Here is a 23,991-nt window from a genome sequence, read left to right as displayed (position 1 = left end):
AACCGGAAGAAGAATCGGAACCGGAAGAAGAATCGGAACCAGATGAAGAAATAGAACCGGTGGGGGAAATAATAAAATGGTTAAGTAAAAGAAAATCCTCAACCAACCGACCAAGGTTAATTATGGTCAATGGTGTTTCCGCCAAGGAAGCAAAATATTGGGAGGATTACCAATTCTCTGATGAATCGGATTCCGACGAGAATTCCGATGATGTTATAGAAATTACCCCAACTGAATTTAAAAAGGCAAAAGAAAATAATAAGGGAAAGGGCATAAAAATAGAGAAATCTAATTCCAACCCCGATGAACTTTATATGTATCGTCAACCCCCGAAGTCCTTAAGTTGTAACAATGACCCGAGAACCTCTAAACCACCAGGTTTTTCTAAACCAATGTGGAAAATGACGGCTCGTATTAGGGGAACATCATATATCCCTAGAAACTTGGCAAAACGAACAAAAACCGAAGAAGAAGAAACAAGCGAGTCGGAATAAGATAGTTGTATTCGTGTGGTGTAATATATGTAATATAGTGTGCTTATGCTTTATGATATATGTAAAAATTGCTTGTATTAATAAGTATTTTTTTATGAATCTAACTCTTGTCTATTTTACAGTATAAAAACACAAAATGGATAGACAACCCAATATTTTAAGAGACCTACCCGGAGACATGATTGATGAAATCTTGTCTAGAGTCGGTCAGAATTCTTCGGCACAACTATTTAAGGCGAGATCAGTTTGTAAGACATTCGAAGAACGTTCCAAGAATGCCTTGGTTTATAAAAGGCTTTCGTTCGAAAGATGGGGGATATCACATTGGGAAATCCATAAGTTACAATGTGTTTACTTTGACGCATATATTGCGGGGAACCCAAATGCTATTTTACGCAATGGGTTAAGAAATTATTTTGACTCAATATATCCGAATATTGGACTTCGTGATTTAGAAAAAGTGGCTAATATGCAACATAAAGAAGCATGTTATGCTTACGGATTAGTAATGTTCGCTTCTCACCAAAGTGAGAACAAGAACATCGGGCTACAACTATTAAACAAAACGTTCCCACAAGTGACGGAGTCGGTAATTGGGGTAAGAAATGAGGTTTTTAGATTGTTACGTGACTGTTGGACATTACGTAACCCTCGTCCCTTTGACGACGTTACAACACGATGTCTTATCAATGACCATAACGGTTATGTTCCACAAGACCTAGGATGGGAAGTAATCCTAGTAAAACCAGAATGCATGACTTGTTTCTGGACGTATGAATTACGTGTCTTTATTGCCTTTGCTGAACGACTTGTGTACTAGCTAGAATTATCTTCACAACCATCTTGTATCAAATTTATTGTGTGCTATATTTCATGCTATACGTAAAATAAGCGGTATTGTAAGTTTGTAAAATATTGTGTAAAAGTTTGAACGCGAAATATTATTATAATCAGTTTTTCATATAGAATTGTAGTAGTTGAATGGTATATTAGCTACTAAGTATGAACTTAACGGGTAGGTACTACCCGAATTTAAACTTATAAAACGCTAATATGAAGAAAAAGCTTTTATAAATGAGTTCATATTATGCTACGAAATACTATTAACTACTCTTAATATTCTGTATGATTAACTTGTTCCATTTGACTATTTTGAAGGAAATGGCACCGACTACTCGACACACCGTGAATATGAATGAAGAGGAATTCCGTACTTTTCTAGCTTCAAACATAGCCGCAGTACAGGCTGCGCTACATACCAACAATAACCTTGGATCTAGCAGTACAGGAAATCGTGTAGGATGCACCTACAAAGAATTTACTACCTGCAAACCTTTGGAATTTGATGGAACCGAAGGACCGATCGGATTGAAACGGTGGACCGAGAAGGTTGAATCGGTGTTTGCCATAAGTAAGTGTACTGAAGAGGACAAAGTGAAGTACGCTACGCATACCTTCACAGGTTCTGCGTTAACATGGTGGAATACCTATCTAGAGCAAGTGGGACAAGACGATGCGTATGCACTACCGTGGTCAGCATTCAAGCACTTGATGAACGAGAAGTACCGTCCCAGAACCGAGGTCAATAAGCTCAAGACAGAACTTAGAGGGTTACGAACCCAAGGATTTTATATTACCACGTACGAAAGACGATTCACAGAATTGTGCCTATTGTGTCCGGGAGCATTCGAAGATGAGGAGGAGAAGATCGACGCGTTTGTGAAAGGATTACCGGAAAGAATCCAAGAAGATATAAGTTCACACGAGCCCGCCTCCATACAACAGGCATGTAGAATGGCTCACAAACTAGTGAACCAGATTGAAGAAAGAATTAAAGAACAGACTGCTGAAGAGGCCAATGTGAAGCAAGTCAAAAGAAAGTGGGAGGAAAACGGTGATAAGAATCACCAATACAACAACAGCAATTACAACAATAATCGCAACAATTATCCCAACAATCGCAACATCAATCGCAACTACAACAAACGGCCCAACAACAACAACAACAACAACAGCAACTACAACAATCATCCCAACAACAATAATAAACGCAACAACAACAACAATCAGAAGCAGCTATGCCAAAGGTGTGAAAAGTATCACTCGGGGTTCTGTACCAAATTTTGCAACAAGTGTAAAAGAAATGGTCATAGCACGGCGAAGTGTGAGGTCTACGAACCAGGGGTTAATAGAACGAAAGGAACAAATGGTGTCGGAACGAGTAATGGCGGAGCAAGTAGTGTCGGAGCAAGTTATGCCAATGTAGTTTGTTATAAATGTGGAAAACCGGGCCACATTATTAGAAATTGCCCGAACCAAGAGAACACGAATGGACAAGGCCGCGGAAGAGTTTTCAATATTAATGCGGCAGAGGCACAGGAAGACCCGGAGCTTGTTACGGGTACGTTTCTTATTGACAATAAATCTGGTTACGTTTTATTTGATTCGGGTGCGGATAGAAGCTATATGAGTAGAGATTTTTGTGCTAAATTAAGTTGTCCATTGACGCCTTTGGATAGTAAATTTTTACTCGAATTAGCAAATGGTAAATTAATTTCAGCAGATAATATATGTCGGAATCGAGAAATTAAACTGGTTAGCGAAACATTTAAGATTGATTTGATACCAGTAGAGTTAGGGAGTTTTGATGTGATAATCGGTATGGACTGGTTGAAAGAAGTGAAAACAGAGATCGTTTGTTACAAAAATGCAATTCGCATTATACGAGAAAAAGGAAAACCCTTAATGGTGTACGGAGAAAAGGGCAACACGAAGCTACATCTTATTAGTAATTTGAAGGCACAAAAACTAATAAGAAAAGGTTGCTATGCTGTTCTAGCACACGTCGAGAAAGTACAAACTGAAGAAAAAAGAGCATCAATGATGTTCCCATTGCAAAAGAATTTCTCGATGTATTTCCGAAAGAATTACCGGGATTACCCCCACATCGATCCGTTGAATTTCAAATAGATCTTGTACCAGGAGCTGCACCAATAGCTCGTGCTCCTTACAGACTCGCACCCAGCGAGATGAAAGAACTGCAAAGCCAATTACAAGAACTTTTAGAGCGTGCTTTCATTCGACCAAGCACATCACCGTGGGGAGCTCCTGTTTTGTTTGTCAAGAAGAAGGATGGTACATTTAGGTTGTGTACTGACTATAAAGAGTTGAACAAACTTACCATCAAAAACCGTTATCCACTGCTGAGAATTGACAACTTATTTGATCAACTACAAGGCTCGTCGGTTTATTCGAACATCGATTTACGTTCTGGATATCATCAAATGCGAGTAAAGGAGGATGATATTCCAAAAACTGCTTTTAGGACGCGTTATGGTCATTGCGAGTTTATGGTTATGCCGTTTGGATTGACTAACGCACCAGCTGTGTTCATGGACCTTATGAACCGAGTGTGTGGGCCATATCTTGACAAGTTTGTCATTGTTTTCATCGATGACATACTTATTTACTCAAAGAATGATCAAGAGCACGAAGAACATTTGAGAAAAGTGCTAGAAGTATTGAGGAAAGAAAAATTGTACGCTAAGTTTTCAAAGTGTGCATTTTGGTTGGAAGAAGTTCAATTCCTCGGTCACATAGTGAACAAAGAAGGTATCCAGGTGGACCCGGCAAAGATCGAAACCGTTGAAAAGTGGGAAACCCCAAAAACTCTGAAGCATATACGTCAATTTTTAGGATTGGCTGGTTACTACAGAAGATTCATCCAAGATTTCTCCAAAATAGCAAAACCCTTGACTGCATTAACGCATAAAGGGAAGAAATTTGAATGGAAGGATGAACAAGAGAAGGCGTTTCAATTATTGAAGAAAAAGCTAACTACGGCACCTATATTGTCATTGCCTGAAGGGAATGATGATTTTGTGATTTATTGTGATGCATCAAAGCAAGGTCTCGGTTGTGTATTAATGCAACGGACGAAGGTGATTGCTTATGCATCTAGACAATTGAAGATTCACGAGCAATATTATACGACGCATGATTTGGAATTAGGCGCGGTTGTTTTTGCATTAAAGACTTGGAGGCACTACTTATATGGGGTCAAAAGTATTATATATACCGACCACAAAAGTCTTCAACACATATTTAATCAGAAACAACTGAATATGAGGCATCGTAGGTGGATTGAATTGTTGAATGATTACGACTTTGAGATTCGTTACCACCCGGGGAAGGCAAATGTGGTAGCCGACGCCTTGAGCAGAAAGGACAGAGAACCCATTCGAGTAAAATCTATGAATATAATGATTTACACTAACCTTACTACTCAAATAAAGGAGGCGCAACAAAGAGTTTTAAAAGAGGGAAATTTAAAGGATGAAATACCCAAAGGATCGGAGAAACATCTTAATATTCGGGAAGACGGAACCCGGTATAGGGCTGAAAGAATTTGGGTACCAAAATTTAGAGATATGAGAGAAATGGTACTTAGAGAAGCTCATAAAACCAGATACTTAATACATCCTGGAACGGGAAAGATGTACAAGGATCGTAAGAAACATTTTTGGTGGCCGGGTATGAAAGCTGATGTTGCTAAATATGTAGGAGAATGTTTGACGTGTTCTAAGGTCAAAGCTGAGCATCGGAAACCATCAGGTCTACTTCAACAACCCGAAATCCCGGAATGGAAATGGGAAAACATTACCATGGATTTCATCACTAAATTGCCAAGGACTGCAAGTGGTTTTGATACTATTTGGGTAATAGTTGATCGTCTCACCAAATCAGCACACTTCCTGCCAATAAGAGAAGATGACAAGATGGAGAAGTTAGCACGACTGTATTTGAAGGAAGTCGTCTCCAGACATGGAATACCAATCTCTATTATCTCTGATAGGGATGGCAGATTTATTTCAAGATTCGGGCAGACATTACAGCAAGCATTAGGAACTCGTCTAGACATGAGTACTGGCTATCATCCACAAACTGATGGGCAGAGTGAAAGGACGATACAAACGCTTGAAGACATGCTACGAGCATGTGTTATTGATTTCGGAAACAGTTGGGATCGACATCTACCGTTAGCAGAATTTTCCTACAACAACAGCTACCATTCAAGCATTGAGATGGCGCCGTTTGAAGCACTTTATGGTAGAAAGTGCAGGTCTCCGATTTGTTGGAATGAAGTGGGGGATAGACAGATTACGGGTCCGGAGATTATACAAAAAACTACCTAGAAGATCATCCAAATTCAACAACGGTTGAAAACCGCCCAAAGTCGACAAAAGAGCTACGCTGACATTAAAAGAAAAGATATAGAATTTGAAATTGGAGAGATGGTCATGCTTAAAGTTTCACCTTGGAAAGGCGTTGTTCGATTTGGTAAACGAAGGAAATTAAATCCAAGGTATATTGGACCATTCAAGATTATTGATCGTGTCGGACCAGTAGCTTACCGACTTGAGTTACCTCAACAACTCGCGGCTGTACATAACACTTTCCACGTCTCGAATTTGAAGAAATGTTTTGCTAAAGAAGATCTCACTATTCCGTTAGATGAAATCCTAATCAACGAAAAACTCCAATTCATCGAAGAACCCGTCGAAATAATGGATCGTGAGGTTAAAAGACCTAAGCAAAACAAGATACCAATTGTTAAGGTTCGATGGAATGCTCGTAGAGGACCCGAGTTCACCTGGGAGCGTGAAGATCAGATGAAGAATAAATACCCGCATCTATTTCCAGAATATTCGTCAACACCTTCAACAGCTTAAAATTTCGGGACGAAATTTATTTAACGGGTAGGTACTGTAGTGACCCGAACTTTTCCATGTTTATATATATTAATTGAGATTGATATTTACATGATTAAATGTTTCCAACATGTTAAGCAATCAAACTTGTTAAGACTTGATTAATTGAAATAGGTTTCATATAGACAATTGACCACCCAAGTTGATCGGTGATTCACGAACGTTAAAACTTGTAAAAACTATACGATGACATATATATGGTTATATATATAGTTAACATGATTTTATTATAAGTATGTATCTCATTAGGTATTTTAACAATGAGTTATATACATAAAAATGAGACTATTAATTTAAGAAACTCGAAAACGATATATATAACGATTATCGTTATAATAACGTCTTACTAGGTACATATGAATCATATTAAGATATTGATACACTTGGTTAATTATGTTAAATGATAAGTAAATATATTATTAAGTGTATTAACAATGAAATACATATGTAAAAATAAGGCTACTAACTTAATGATTTCGAAACGAGACATATATGTAACGATTATCGTTGTAACGACATTTAACTGTATATATATCATACTAAGATATATTATATATCATAATATCATGATAATATAACAATTTAACATCTCATTTGTTATAATAAATAATGGGTTAACAACATTCAACAAGATCGTTAACCTAAAGGTTTCAAAACAACGTTTACAAGTAACGACTAACGATGACTTAACGACTCAGTTAAAATGTATATACATGTAGTGTTTTAATATGTATTCATACACTTTTGAAAGACTTCAAGACACTTATCAAAATACTTCTACTTAACAAAAATGCTTACAATTACATCCTCGTTCAGTTTCATCAACAATTCTACTCGTATGCACCCGTATTCGTACTCGTACAATACACAGCTTTTAGATGTATGTACTATTGGTATATACACTCCAATGATCAGTTCTTAGCAGCCCATGTGAGTTACATAACACATGTGGGAGCCATCATTTGGCAACTAGCATGAAATATCTCATAAAATTACAAAAATATGAGTAATCATTCATGACTTATTTACATGAAAACAAAATTACATATCCTTTATATCTAATCCATACACCAACGACCAAAAACACCTACAAACACTTTCATTACTTCATCTAATTGATCTCTCTCAAGTTCTATCTTCAAGTTCCAAGTGTTCTTCATGAATTCCAAAAGTTCTAGTTTCATAAAATCAAGAATACTTCCAAGATTGCAAGTTTACTTCCAAGTTTTCTAAATCCATTCCAAATAATCATCCAAGATCAAGAAACCTTTGTTACTTATAGTAGGTTATCTTTCTAATACAAGGTAATAATCATATTCAAACTTTAATTCAATTTCTATAACTATAACAATCTTATTTCGAGTGGAAATCTTACTTGAAATTGTTTTCGTGTCATGATTCTGCTTCAAGAACTTTCAAGCCATCCAAGGATCCTTTGAAGCTAGATCTATTTTTCTCATTTCCAGTAGGTTTATCCAAGGAACTTGAGGTAGTAATGATGTTCATAACATCATTCGATTCATACATATAAAGCTATCTTATTCGAAGGTTTAAACTTGTAATCACTAGAACATAGTTTAGTTAATTCTAAACTTGTTCGCAAATAAAAGTTAATCCTTCTAACTTGACTTTTAAAATCAACTAAACACATGTTCTATATCTATATGATATGCTAACTTAATGATTTAAATCCTGGAAACACGAAAAACACCGTAAAACCGGATTTACGCCGTCGTAGTAACACCGCGAGCTGTTTTGGGTTAGTTAATTAAAAACTATGATAAACTTTGATTTAAAAGTTGTTATTCTGGGAAAATGATTTTTATTATGAACATGAAACTATATCCAAAAATTATGGTTAAACTCAAAGTGGAAGTATGTTCTCTAAAATGGTCATCTAGACGTCGTTCTTTCGACTGAAATGACTACCGTTACAAAAACGACTTGTAACTTATTTTTCCGACTATAAACCTATACTTTTTATGTTTAGATTCATAAAATATAGTTCAATATGAAACCATAGCAATTTGATTCACTCAAAACGGATTTAAAATGAAGAAGTTATGGGTAAAACAAGATTAGATAATTTTTCTCATTTTAGCTACGTGAAAATTGGTAACAAATCTATTCCAACCATAACTTAATCAACTTGTATTGTATATTATGTAATCTTGAGATACCATAGACACGTATACAATGTTTCGACCTATCATGTCGACACATCTATATATATTTCAGAACAACCATAGACACTCTATATGTGAATGTTGGAGTTAGCTATACAGGGTTGAGGTTGATTCCAAAATATATATAGTTTGAGTTGTGATCAATACTGAGATACGTATACACTGGGTCATGGATTGATTCAAGATAATATTTATCGATTTATTTTTGTACATCTAACTGTGGACAACTAGTTGTAGGTTACTAACGAGGACAACTGACTTAATAAACTTAAAACATCAAAATATATTAAAAGTGTTGTAAATATATTTTGAACATACTTTGATATATATGTATATATTGTTATAGGCTCGTGAATCAACCAGTGGCCAAGTCTTACTTCCCGACGAAGTAAAAATCTGTGAAAGTGAGTTATAGTCCCACTTTTAAATCTAATATTTTTAGGATGAGAATACATGCAGGTTTTATAAATGATTTACAAAATAGACACAAGTACGTGAAACTACATTCTATGGTTGAATTATCGAAATCGAATATGCCCCTTTTTATTAAGTCTGGTAATCTAAGAATTAGGGAACAGACACCCTAATTGACGCGAATCCTAAAGATAGATCTATTGGGCCTAACAAACCCCATCCAAAGTACCGGATGCTTTAGTACTTCGAAATTTATATCATATCCGAAGGGTGTCCCGGAATGATGGGGATATTCTTATATATGCATCTTGTTAATGTCGGTTACCAGGTGTTCACCATATGAATGATTTTTATCTCTATGTATGGGATGGGTATTGAAATATGAAATCTTGTGGTCTATTGTTACGATTTGATATATATAGGTTAAACCTATAACTCACCAACATTTTTGTTGACGTTTAAAGCATGTTTATTCTCAGGTGAATACTAAGAGCTTCCGCTGTTGCATACTAAAATAAGGACAAGATTTGGAGTCCATGTTTGTATGATATTGTGTAAAAACTGCATTCAAGAAACTGATTTCGATGTAACATATTTGTATTGTAAACCATTATGTAATGGTAGTGTGTGATAATGCTAAAAACGAACATATATTTCATAGCATTATTCCTCAAGAAAGACAAGCTTTTAGTTGCAATTGTTCTATTTACAAGTGATATTCGTTTAAATAATAAAAGGTGAAGACAAAAGACAGATTCGACGAATTGAAGACGCAAACGACCAAAAAGCTCAAAAGAACAAAAGACAATCAAAAAGGTTCCAATTATTGATAAGAAACGTCTCGAAATTACAGAAGTACAAGATTCAAAACGCAAAGTACAAGATATTAAATTGTACGCGAGGACGTTCGAAAATCCGGAACCGGGACCAGAGTCAACTCTTAACGCTCGACGCAACGGACTAAAAATTACAAGTTAACTATGTATATAAATATAATATAATATATAATTAATTATATTAATTATATATATATTATATTTATATATATAAAACCGTCGGCAGAGAAACTCCAAGGGTGTGAGCTGTAAATACATCCTCCGCGACTCGCGGAGTTTGAAGGGGTTTTTGCCGCGAGTCGCGGAGCCCCAATTTTCAACTCTGGCTATAAAGCCAACCGAATTCTGATCAAATTTCATATCTTATTTCATCTCTCTCTCAATATATACGTAATATATATATATAATTTATATTTTAATTTTAATTTTAATTTTAAAATCCTAATAATAAGGGTATGTTAGCGAATGTTGTAAGGGTGTAAGTCGAAATTCTGTCCGTGTAACGCTACGCTATTTTTAATCATTGTAAGTTATGTTCAACCTTTTTACATTAATGTCTCGTAGCTAAGTTATTATTATGCTTATTTAAAACGAAGTAATCATGATGTTGGGCTAATTACTAAAATTGGGTAATTGGGCTTTGTACCATAATTGGGGTTTGGACAAAAGAACGACACTTGTGGAAATTAGACTATGGGCTATTAATGGGCTTTATATTTGTTTAACTAAATGAAAGTTTGTTAATGTTAATATAAAGATTTACAATTGGGCGTCCCTATAAATTACCATATACACTCGATCGGACACGATGGGCGGGGTATTTATATGTACGAATAATCGTTCATTTAACCGGAAACGGGAATGGATTAATAGCCACTAGAATAATTAAAACAGGGGTGAAATTACATTCAAGGGTAATTGGTGTAATTGTTAACAAAGTAGTAAAACCTTGGTTTACACGCAGTCGATAACCTGGTGTATTCATTAAACAAAGTATTAAAACCTTGTTACAATTCGAATCCCCAATTAGTTGGAATATTTATCTTCGGGTATAATAATAATTTGACAAGGACACTTGCAATTTATATTTATGACTGATGGACTGTTATGGACAAAAACCAGACGGACATATTAAATAATCCAGGACAAAGGACAATTAACCCATGGGCATAAAACTAAAATCAACACGTCAAACATCATGATTACGGAAGTTTAAATAAGCATAATTCTTTTATTTCATATTTAATTTCCTTTATTTTATATTTAATTGCACTTCTAATTATCGCACTTTTATTTATTGTTATTTAATCGCACTTTTAATTATCGTACTTTTTAATTATCGCAATTTTATTTTATCGCACTTTTATTATTCGCAATTTCATTATCGTTATTTACTTTACGCTTTAATTTAAGTCTTGTATTTATTTTATATTTTACATTAGGTTTTAACTGCGACTAAAATCTTAAAATCGACAAACCGGTCATTAAACGGTAAAAACCCCCCTTTATAATAATAATATTACTTATATATATATATTTGTATTTTTATAAAAGTAAACTAATATAGCGTTGAGCTTTGTTTAAAGATTTCCCTGTGGAACGAACCGGACTTACTAAAAACTACACTACTGTACGATTAGGTACACTGCCTATAAGTGTTGTAGCAAGGTTTAAGTATCTCCATTCTATAAATAAATAAATATCTTGTGTAAAATTGTATCGTATTTAATAGTATTTCCTAGTAAAATAATAACTATTTTATATACACCTCGCTTCACATCAAAGTATTTTTGGCGCCGCTGCCGGGGAAAAACTCTTAAAAGCCGGAAGCGCAACGCTAAGATAAAAAAAAAAGATTTTTAGTTACTTTTATTAAAAATTCGCTTTTGTAGAAATACGTTTTAATTATTCAAAAATATAAAAAGAAAAACAAAAATATATGTATTTTTAAGATTTTGTAAATATTTAAGTTTTATAAGTTTCTTTATTTCTATTTTAGTTTATAAAAATATAAGTTTTATTTTAAAATCGTTTATTTAAATTAAAAACAGAAAACATAAAATAAAAAAAAAATAAAGGAAACGCGTAAAAATTTCAAACCTGTCAACAGAATTTCTCAACCCCGCGACTCGCGGGGTTTTCTTCTTTAATTGCCGCGACTCGCGGAGGGTTTCTGACAGGCGACAGGAAGCCCTAAACCTGCATTAATTACGGTTAATATTAATTATTATTAATTATTAAACCTAATTATTACTATTATTATTATTAGTATTAGTTTTAGTTTTATTTTTTTTACTTTTTATTTTATTTATATATTTTAGTTTAATTAGTTTTATTAAATTGTAAAATTAGTAGTTTTATTAAATAAATAATATAAAAATAATATTTTTATAAAAATTGTACTTTTTACAACTTTTTGTATATTTTTATATTTTGTCCCTTTTTAATCGTTGTAGCGTAATATTTGTATTTTTTAGCTCATATTTAATTTTAAACTTAGTTTTTGCTATAGTTATTTTTACTCCTAGATTTTTAGGCTTTGCCGTAGAATTCCTTAAGTGCTTTTTCTTTAGACTAAGATTTAGGTGCTTTAGAATTTTGCGACGCCTTTTTAAGTTTTAGTTTCTTTTTAAGTTATTTCCATTTGGGATTTAGTTTTTCTTGTAAGCTTTAATATTTTTAGACACCTTTTACTATGTACCAATTATCATTCCAATTAGTAATTTCAATTTGCGATTATAATTTTAAGTTAGTTGTAGTAATAAGGTTAGGTTAGTTAAGTATTTTTAAGTTTTGATAAGTTTCTTTTATTTTTCCGTCACCTTTTATTTTTCAACCATTTTTTCTTTTTCGACCTTTTTCGACGAACTCTTTTTCTTTCTTATTTCTCGCCATTCTAGTTTTTAGGACATAGATTTTTTTTTCTACTTCTTATCTAAATTTCTTAAAATTACGAAAATTTATTTTAAGTGGTTAAATTAATAGACATCAAAATTTTCTGGTTCGTAGTAATAGTTGGATTTGTACGTGGACCGGGTTATTGGAGCCAAACAGTCCTCAATTATATTGAGACCAAACGAATCCTGCCCCTCTGCTGCATCTTTTGGCTATTCGAAACGTGGGCAAAATCAGAAAAGTCTATTGATTGGATAACTTATTATAATTTTTCTTTCCTTTTTAAAAACTAATAGGATATTCAGTGAATGCACCGAGCAAGACGTTCACCACCTTTTGTACGTTCACCACCTGTAACTAGATCAAGACATCGTTTAACAAATATAACCGCCGTTGATTTTTCTTTAGAATCGACATCCAGTCGACCAAGTACTTCAGTTCAAATTTCCGATAATCCAGTTTTTGAAACAAACCTCACAATTGAGAATCCGGAAAATATTCAGGAACGGTTCATAGATCCTGAACCATTAAACTTTCCTCCGGAACCACCAATCATTCAAACAGAGATTGTTGAGGAACGAACTATTAAATCAGAATCATCTATTGATACCGATTCAACAAATTCAATTATGGAGAATCTGGAACCTTTAAGTATGGAAGACCGAATGAGAGCTAAACGCACTGGCCAAGGTCACGCAATTACCCATCCAGACATTAATGCGCCAGATTATGAAATCAAAGGACAAATTTTACACATGGTGACTAATCAATGCCAATTTAGTGGTGCGCCGAAGGAAGATCCAAATGAACATCTACGTACCTTTAATAGGATCTGCACACTATTTAAAATACGAGAAGTGGAGGATGAACAGATATATCTCATGTTATTTCCCTGGACTTTAAAGGGAGAAGCCAAAGATTGGTTGGAATCGTTACCTGAAGGGGCGATTGATACATGGGATGTTTTAATTGACAAATTTCTTAAACAATTTTTTCCTGCATCTAAAGCCGTAAGACTTCAAGCAGAAATTGTTACGTTCACACAGAAACCAAATGAAACTCTATATGAGGCGTGGACAAGATATGGAAAGTTGTTAAGAGGATGTCCGCAACATGGTTTAGACACCTGTCAAATAGTACAAATATTCTACCGAGGATGCGACATCACTACAAGGAAAGACATAGATATAGCAGCTGGTGGTTCTATTATGAAGAAAACCGAAACTGATGCTTACAAAATTATTGATAACACTGCTTCCCACTCACATGAGTGGCATCAAGAAAAAGACATCATTAGATCATCTAAAGCAGCTAGAGCCGATTCTAGCCATGACTTAGATTCCATTTCGGCAAAGATAGATGCTTTCGAGAGACGAATGGAAAAGATGACTAAAGATATTCATGCTATACGAATTAGTTGTGAGCAGTGTGGAGGACCACATTTGACAAAAGATTGTCTCAGTATTGAATTAACAATGGAACAAAGAGAGAATATTTCATACATAAACCAAAGGCCTGGAAATAATTATCAGAATAATTATCAACCGCCAAGACCAATTTACAATCAAAACCAGAATTATAACCGAAATATTCCATACAATAACCAACAAGGTCCTAGCAATCAACAAGTATCCAATAATACTTACAATCAGCAAAGACCGAATTTTCAAAACAAACCACCACAACAAACCGATGATAAAAAGCCGAATTTAGAAGATATGATGACGAAGCTAGTTGAAACTCAAACGCAGTTTTTCACATCTCAAAAACAAACTAATGAACAAAATGCTCAAGCATTTAGAAATCAACAAGCTTCTATTCAAAATCTGGAACAAGAAGTAAGTAACCTAGCAAGGTTAATAGGTGAAAGAAAACCGGGAAGTTTACCAAGCGATACAAACGCTAACCCCCGGAATGAAACAGCTAAAGCCATTACCACAAGAAGTGGTACAACACTTAAATCACCTGAAATACCAGTAACTTCTGATGAAACTATTCCTACTCCACAAGAACCACAACCTGATCAAGATAAGGAAAAAGAACCGGTAGTTGAAAAGGTTAATGAAGATAACACAGTTAAGGATAAACCTTATGTTAAACCATACCAACCACCACTTCCTTACCCAAGTAAAATGAAGAAAGAAAAACTTGAAGCCGAGCAATCCAAATTCCTGGATATGTTTAAACAGATAAATGTAAATCTTCCTTTCATTGATGTGATTTCAGGAATGCCAAGATATGCTAAATTCTTGAAAGATCTAATCACGAATAGAAAGAAAATGGAAGAACTCTCGGCTGTTACTATGAATGCTAATTGTTCAGCAGTACTGTTGAATAAGATACCAGAAAAACTATCTGATCCAGGAAGTTTCACAATTCCATGTTTTCTGGGTAGTCTTAGTTCAATAGAAGCATTGGCAGACTTAGGTGCTAGTATAAATCTAATGCCGTATTCACTATACGCTAAACTAGACCTTGGAGAATTAAAACCAACCAGAATAAGCATACAACTAGCCGATAGATCAATAAAATATCCTAGAGGGATAATGGAAAACATGCTAGTTAAAGTTGGTACTTTAGTATTTCCAGTAGATTTTGTTGTTTTGGACATGGAAGAAGATTCTCAAGTTCCTCTCATATTAGGAAGACCATTCTTAAACACGGCTAAAGCAATGATAGACGTGTTCGGTAAGAAATTGACCCTAAGTATAGAGGATGAGAGTGTTACCTTTTCAGTTGATAGAGCAATGCAACAACCACAATCTGCAGATGATACATGTTATTATATTAAAACTATAGATGCACATGCAAAATTATTAGAAGAATTTCCAGAATTACAAGGAACAGGAGAATGTTCTTTAGGAGAAGGTAATGAACCAATTGATGAAGCTGAAATGTTAGCTACACTTATAGCTAATGGATATGAACCAACAACAGAAGAAATTCAAATGCTAAAAGAAGAAGACAGATATCGATATAAATCATCGATAGAAGAACCTCCGAAATTAGAATTAAAGCCACTTCCAAACCATTTGGAATACGCTTATTTACATGGTGAATCTGAATTACCTGTAATAATATCGTCTTCTCTTACTGAAAATGAGAAATCACAACTCATTTCTGTGTTGAAAGCTCATAAACCAGCCATTGCATGGAAGATTCATGATATTAAAGGAATAAGTCCTTCGTATTGCACACATAAAATCCTTATGGAAGAAGGTCATAAAACGTATGTGCAACGCCAACGAAGACTAAATCCTAATATGCAAGATGTAGTTAAGAAAGAGATTATTAAACTACTAGATGCAGGTTTGATATATCCAATCTCTGATAGTCCATGGGTAAGCCCAGTTCAATGCGTGCCTAAGAAGGGTGGCATGACTGTCATTATAAATGAGAAAAATGAGCTTATTCCTACTAGGACTGTAACAGGATGGCGTGTATGTATTGATTATAGAAAATTAAATGACGCCACCAGAAAAGATCACTTTCCCTTACCTTTCATAGATCAAATGTTGGAAAGATTAGCCGGAAATAGTTACTATTGTTTTCTAGATGGATTTTCCGGATATTTTCAAATTCCAATAGCACCCGAAGATCAAGAGAAAACCACATTCACGTGCCCTTATGGTACTTTTGCTTACAAACGCATGCCATTTGGACTTTGTAACGTCCCTGCAACCTTTCAAAGGTGTATGATGGCGATTTTTCATGACATGATAGAAGAATGCATGGAAGTATTCATGGATGACTTTTCAGTCTTCGGTGATACATTTAAATCATGTCTAGTTAATCTGGAACGAATGCTAATTAGATGCGAAAAATCAAATCTAGTACTTAATTGGGAGAAATGCCATTTCATGGTTAAAGAAGGCATCGTTCTTGGACATAAAATTTCAAAAGAAGGAATTGAAGTGGATAGAGCTAAAGTAGATGTAATTGCTAAACTTCCACATCCCACCAATGTTAGAGGAGTTAGGAGTTTTCTAGGGCATGCCGGTTTTTACCGACATTTCATAAAAGATTTTTCTAAAATTGCCACTCCTATGAATAAACTCCTAGAAAAGGATGCGCCATTTATCTTTTCAGATGAGTGTATCAAATCTTTTAATATTCTTAAAGAGAAACTCACTAATGCACCGATCATGATAACACCAAATTGGAATCTACCATTTGAACTAATGTGCGATGCAAGTGATTTTGCAATGGGAGCCGTTTTAGGACAAAGGATTGAAAAACGATTTCAACCTATATATTATGCTAGTAAGACATTACAAGGAGCACAAACGAACTATACAACTACTGAAAAAGAACTCCTTGCTATTGTCTTTGCTTTTGACAAATTTCGATCATATCTCGTTCTAGCAAAAACGGTGGTCTATACCGACCATTCTGCTCTTAGATACCTATTTTCAAAACAAGATGCTAAACCAAGATTAATCCGTTGGATCTTACTCTTACAAGAGTTTGATATTGAAATCCGAGATAAAAGAGGAGCAGAAAATCTCGCCGCTGATCATCTTTCTCGTCTTGAAAATCCCGAATTAGAAGTTCTAAATGAATCGGCCATACAAGACAACTTTCCTGATGAATATCTATTGAAGATAGATTATAAAGAAATCCCATGGTTTGCAGACTATGCAAACTACTTAGTTTGTGGATTCCTTGAAAAAGGATTATCGTACCAAAGATGAAAGAAATTCTTCAGTGATATAAAACACTATTTCTGGGAAGATCCACATCTGTTTAAAAGTTGTCCCGATGGAATAATACGCCGATGTGTATTTGGAGATGAAGCTAGTAAAATTTTAAACCATTGTCACACAGGACCAACAGGAGGGCATTATGGGCCTCAACTAACAGCAAGAAAAGTTTATGAAGCTGGATTCTATTGGCCTACAATTTACAAAGACGCACACCTTCTTTGCAAATCCTGTGATGCATGTCAAAGGACCGGAAAAATAAGTCAACGTGATGAAATGCCACAAAATGTCATCCAAGTATGTGAAGTATTTGACATTTGGGGTATTGACTTTATGGGTCCATTTCCAAAATCTCATAATAATCTATATATACTCGTAGCCATTGATTATGTATCTAAATGGGCGGAAGCACAAGCTCTACCAACTAACGATGCACGAGTTGTAGTCAATTTTTTAAAACGTCTTTTTGCAAGGTTTGGAACACCGAAAGCTTTAATAAGTGATCGGGGAACTCATTTCTGTAATAATCAACTTGAGAAAGTTCTTAAAAGATATGGAGTAACTCATAAAATCTCCACCGCATATCATCCACAAACAAGTGGACAAGTTGAAAATACCAACCGAGCTTTAAAACGTATTCTAGAGAAAACCGTAGGATCAAATCCGAAGGAATGGTCCATTAAATTGGAGGATGCACTCTGGGCTTTTAGAACAGCCTACAAAACTCCAATTGGAACCACACCTTTTAGACTTGTTTATGGAAAAGCATGTCATCTTCCAGTAGAAATTGAACACAAAGCATTTTGGGCTTTGAAGACATGTAATCTTGATTTACATGAAGCCGGACGTCTACGATTAAGTCAACTAAACGAATTAGAAGAATTAAGACATGAAGCATACGATAATTCGTTAATCTATAAAGAAAGAACGAAGAAATGGCATGATAAAAGAATCAGAAGTTCAAAAGAATTTAAAGAAGGAGACAGAGTTCTTCTTTTCAATTCACGATTCAAGCTATTTCCTGGAAAATTGAAATCAAGATGGTCTGGACCATTCATAGTCAAAAGAGTTTTCCCATACAGAACGATAGAATTGATAAATTCAAATGGGATTGAATTTAAAGTTAATGGTCACAGAGTTAAACATTACATACATGGTCCGATGGAAGTCGACAACGAAGTTAATCACAATTTCGACACCACAGCTAACTAAGTGTGGGGAGAATCAAATCTTTAAAGGATAATATGTATTTCTGTTAGAGTTAGATTGTCTGTTTTCGTGTAGTTCTCGAAAATGGAACACGTATGGTCTTTCCCTAGCAGACCCTAAAGAACTAGTCTTCTCCCCCCATTCTGAATTTTTATTTTTTTTAGGTTTTTACGAAATGAAGACTGCCTGTGAACTAAACCATGGTCTAATGCTACACGCTTTGATCACTAAAAGAAATAATGACATACTACCGAGCGAATTAGTATCAGTAATCAGAGAAAGAATGGACGGAGTTAGAAAAGGATCCAGATGCGAAGATAATAAGTTACAATTTGGTAAAGGAAAATCAAAATCCGCAGCGAAAAGAAGAGCACGACACCTAGAACGATGTCACAAATGCGGAAAATGGTCACATGGAGGTAAATGTTCAAATAATCAAACCTATTCAAATACCGAATTTGTTACTTTATGCAGAGACGGACCGTTCATATGTTTAGAAGAAAAGACACTGAATGCTTGAGGTTACGCCTTTGGAGCCATGGAAAACCAATTAAACCGACTATCTTATGAATGGAATAGATCATATAACTAAGAAATCTATTTCACAGGTATGTCTGTACAGTTTTTATTTTTATTTTTATTTTTAACCTTTTGATAATAAACGCTAATTTGTTCGCTAAAAAGTATTAAATTGGTATTGAATAAAATTAGGTTTGGCGACCGAAATTATTGGTATCATTCAAAAATTTATTACATCACTGCGAAATTTAACGTTTATTCTTAAGGTATAAATATCTTTAATCAATCAACCCAAAATATTTCAAAAATTCGTCATGAGTTAAATTAGGTCTTGGAACCGAAATTACTTTACCGAAAAGAGGGGCGCATATTTTTGATAATATTTGATTGATTAAAGTGGGATAAAAAGACAAAAAGATTTTTAATTTTATTTTTACCATATTTTTAAAATTAATATTTAAATCTTAAATTAATATTGTAAATTTTGTAAAAACAATATATTTAAAATTGTAAATATTTGAAAAATTAATATAAGTTTGGTGTGAATTTATAATATGAATTTTTAAATTAAGTTTGGTGTGAATTTTTAATTTTTAAAATATAAATTTTTAATTTTATGCATTTCAAATTTTAAGTTTGGTGTGAATTTTTAATATTAATTTTGAATTTTATATTTATGTTGTGTGAATTTAAAAACAAAAATTTACTTTATCTCATTAAGTTAAAAATATGATTTTTAAAAATTCGTCGTAAGTTGAAGACTAGGTCTTTGAACCGAAATTGCTTTACCCGAGGGAGGGACGAGAACTTTTATTATCATTATTTTTAATCTTATTGATTTAAAGTATGCCAAAAACATTGAAAAAAAAAACCCAAAAATCTTAGCTTTTAAAACAATCGCTACAAAAAGACAAATTTTAAAATTTTGTCGAGGGACGGACTAGGACATCGATCCGAAACGACCTCATCCTAAATAACAAGGGAAACAAAATTTTAAAATTAATTACTAAATTGTTTTAAGAAGTTAATGATTATAAAAAAAAAAAAAAAAAAAATACCAAACTCCGCGACTCGCGGAGTTTGGAGCCAAAACCTCCGCGAGTCGCGGAGGGACCAAATTACAGAAAAAAAATATAAAGAGCTGAACGATCAGTTCACTCTCCCACACAAAACACAGCAAAAATACTGCGAAACTGCACCCGAAAAAACCCGAAAATCACCCCCAAAAATCCCAATTTTTAACCGTTAATCACCAAATTTTTTGCTAAAATCATGTTGAGAAGGATGATATCTAAGAACTACTCAAGAAAAACGGTAAATTTCTACACCTAAACACCATTTAATTCGAATTTTGGTGTTCTTGAGCTATTTTTTCCCCAATTTGATTTTGATGCTTTTTAGTGTAATTAAGCTTAAATTGTTTATGTATTATGCTTGTATAACCTAGATTGATGCTGTTTAACATGATTAGAAGCCTTAAACTTCAAATTTTGAGTAATCTAGGGTTTGTGTTCTTGAGCAATTTGGGGCTTTTTGATATAAACAGGTTATGGCCGATTTTTGTCATGAATTGTTGCTAAATTGAGTAGTGTAACATGTCTAGGTAGTTAAATGATCCAAACTTTGAGCCTAAACATGATTTTGAGAATTAAAGTGGACTTTTTCAAGTCCAAAATTCATGAACTTGATTTTTGAAAGATAATGCCATTTGAGACTTGTTTAATTGCTAGTAATGATTATTTTGACATGTTATTTGAGTTGAATGCTTATGAACTTGGCGAAAATTTTCGTATATGCTTATTTGAAAAAGTGTAGATTTGATAAAAATGTGAAAATAAGCTTAAGTTTGATATAAATTGATAATGTCATTGTAATTATTTTGATTGATGATTTTGCTGACACTAATGCATATTTGGATGCACAAAATTTGTGTTTGATGTGTTTTGCAGAATGAAAGGGGTGAATCTTCATCCCAAGCCCGCCATGCTCCTGCTGAGAATTTGGAACAACAGGAGGTAGATAACTACTACAAGCAGGATGTACCTCATCCAGTCATGACCTTTTCCGATATGCATTTGGAAGAGTTGCACCCGAACCTGCGATTTGACAGACTTTGGATAGATTATCCAAAATATCAACGGGGTTTGCATACTCTTCACTCTAAGGTTGTTGAGGTACCGAGGGTCATAGAATGGGGACCCTTAGAAGCTGTAGAATTGGCCGGGCCAATTAGGGAATTACTTGTACAGAGGTATGGTAATTCTTCTTTTAATGACTGGATATGTTTATTCACCATACGCAGACCTGTATATAAAGTATGGTGTGAAGAGTTGTTATGTAGTATAGAGTTGAATGATCGGGTAGCTAGTTTAACCGATCGTTCTTTTATTAGATTTTTGTTAGGCGGTTCGATGCGCCACATGTCTTTACTGGACATGGCTCAGGCTTTACGTATATATACGCCTGAGGAGTTAGCGTCTGCCGATTGTAGAGGATTGATACTAAACGGTAGAAAGATAGATGAGAATTTTAATACACACGGTGTGTGGAGTCAAATGACAAGCCATCACCGTTTCAAAGGGGGAAACTACTCTTATTTGGATATAGATAGAGCCGAATTAAGAGTAATACATAGGTTTTTAGCTAATTCGATTACACAAAGGGGTAAGAACAAAGAAAAAGTAAATGAACAAGATTTGTTTTACCATATGTGTATTCGAGACCCACAGAGCGCTGTAAGTATACCATATTGTGTGGGTTATTATTTATCAGCTATGGTTCGGGGGATGCGTCCACATAGCATAATAGGAGGTGGTATTTTTATTACTTTGATTGGTGAATATCTCGGTGTGGATATAAGTCGGGGGGGATTATTACTAGAAGAGCCGGAACCCCGCGACACTATAGGTTTAAATGTATACCATGGTGCGAAAGTTTTGAAGCGGCGAAATAACGCCGCAGTACGATACCATGGTAGACATCCACAGGTGGAGAGAAACCAGGAACAAGGTAATGTAGGAGGGGGGAATGAGATGCAAGAAATGCATAGGTTTATAGCTTCTCAGGAATACGAAAATGCTAGACAGAGAGCATTTGAAGATTGGCAAGTTCATCAGAACCAGATCATAGCGCATTGCCAACATATAGGTAGAAACTATATTCCTACACCGAAACCCGTCTTCCCTCCTTGGTCGATAGAGATGCAGCCACCATATCCTACGTATGATCCTGCCGAAGCATTCTATAGCACGTATGGTTATGCCTGGAACCCCTATTGGTACCAATATCATCCTTAGTTTACTTATTATTATTTTTTTTTTTTATTATTTTGTAATTTGTATTTATTGATACATTTAATATTTTTGTTAATATTGTAATCATTTTTATAATTATCTAACTTTTATTCTTAGATTTTAATAATTTTTGAATGTGGGGTAATATACCAAACTTCAAAAATATGTATATATGTTTGCAGTTTATCTTATGTACACAACAGGGTAAAACAACGCATTTTCAAAGACTGGCATTAAGTTCAGCAAAAGCAACTAATTTTGACGACAAGATGCAAAATATATGTGAAATAACAACAAGACGGAATGAACAAATGATGTGCACCATTTATCATTCAGCAAACAAACGCCAATATATTTGGAAACTTTGGTAAAAATTTAATCATTTTCACACAAATCACCCTCAATAAATTAAATTGTTACTGATTTCTTGCAAATGAGGGCATTGCAAGATCTTAAGTGTGGGAAGGGGTTAAATTCTTTCGGATTTTAAAATTTTTATATTAAACAACTTGGTTACCATTAAAAATACTAGTAAAGCAGTAGTTGTATTAGAATCTAGTGCTCTCTGATAAAAAAGAACAGCCCTAGTCTTATATACTGACTACCCAATTCTAGTAAAAAATTTTCAATTAAATGAATTCAAATCATGTTTATACATATTTATGAACGATAAAACTAGGTTTTAACACCGAAATTATTGTTACCTCGGAAAGGACATAAATTGAGAAACAAATTAAAATGTTAAAATTCATTTAAAATGGAATAGAGGACGATAAAAAGAAAAATAAAAAGCCAAGTGTGGGAAAATTTACCAAGTTATTTTAAACATATGTCACATATATCTATTACAAATAACTGAAAATACTTTTGCTTTGGACTAAACTAAACTGTTTTACCCGATGAAAGAAAAGAAAAGGTGGATCTACACGATGAATCAATTCCATCATTAAAAGGAAGTAAAGTCTTCCGAAAAAGACACGCGCTTCTTGATTTAGGTCATGAAGTTGTCGTCCAGACCAGCTGTAGGTTGACGAAAAATCTAGAAAAGTCATCACTAAAATCAGCAGGAAATCCACGGACCTCAGCATTAAACAGGGTCGCCAAGTGGTCAGATTTATCCTAACCATGAGAAGGATTTATCTCGTACAATGGGGGGGCACCATGCAAATTAGCTGGATAAGACTAATGAATCAGATCCCCAGAAAGGATAATCTCCTTAAAGATTAAAAATCAGCTTTTAAGACTGATATTACTCAATCCTAGAGATTGACCTTAAAGATTGAGAATTCAAACTCATGGAATTCAATGATATCTAAACTCGAGCTTGAACGAGAAAATATTTTGATCAAAAATTACAAACCGATTTGTTTTCTGAAAACCCTATTTTCAATACGTTCATTACCATTGAACGTAAAATCCTAGGAATTCACCTGGAATTCATTAGGTCACCTGAACTAAATCGGGTGTCAACCGTAAGAACGGTGGTTGCATAGCATGGTCAAAGACAGAACCTTGTGTCAAACCGACAAATTATAAGGGTGAGCTTTACTATTGCTCCTACCAAGGATAGTAATTGCGTCCGACACGTTATAGACCATAATTAAAAGCATGTCACGGGACATTGCCTTAACAGTTGCTTGTTCAACGCTTTCCTTTACAAACGGACGGTAG

At 34.3% G+C, this 23,991-nt stretch overlaps 1 pseudogene; it reads right to left on the bottom strand.

Annotated features, from left to right (window-relative positions):
- Window positions 1-23,991, bottom strand: part of LOC139902457 (uncharacterized) — a 186,616-nt pseudogene that overhangs the window by 111,415 nt on the left and 51,210 nt on the right.

This window comes from Rutidosis leptorrhynchoides, chromosome 3 (genome assembly GCF_046630445.1).
Source record: "Rutidosis leptorrhynchoides isolate AG116_Rl617_1_P2 chromosome 3, CSIRO_AGI_Rlap_v1, whole genome shotgun sequence".
NCBI classification, from domain to species: domain Eukaryota; kingdom Viridiplantae; phylum Streptophyta; class Magnoliopsida; order Asterales; family Asteraceae; genus Rutidosis; species Rutidosis leptorrhynchoides.
The sequence above is the reverse complement of the archived record's forward strand: the minus strand, read 5'-3'. Positions and strand labels throughout refer to the sequence as shown.